Here is a 323-nt window from a genome sequence, read left to right as displayed (position 1 = left end):
TTAGATATCAATATTGAATGTTTATCTTTTTGTACAAAAATCTACTAGGCTAATAGGTATTATGTTTATGTGCAACTTTAAAAGCTTACTACCATACGGCAATTTATTTGTTAAATGATAATGTTGAGTTTAGCCAATATGTTTCTATTGAAAAATTATTTTATTAATCCTGTTTTTGAGAATTTAGAATTTAAAATTAAAAAAAGTAATTGATATTAAATTAAAAAGTTAGTTTTTTAATTAAATTCACATTTTTCATTAAACACAATATCTTTCTCGGTTTAAATATATTATGGTATTCTTAGTAAATTATGATAAGTAGC

The sequence above is a fragment of the Arachis duranensis genome, chromosome 3 (assembly GCF_000817695.3).
Source record: "Arachis duranensis cultivar V14167 chromosome 3, aradu.V14167.gnm2.J7QH, whole genome shotgun sequence".
NCBI lineage: Eukaryota > Viridiplantae > Streptophyta > Magnoliopsida > Fabales > Fabaceae > Arachis > Arachis duranensis.
This window is presented reverse-complemented; position numbering follows the sequence as displayed.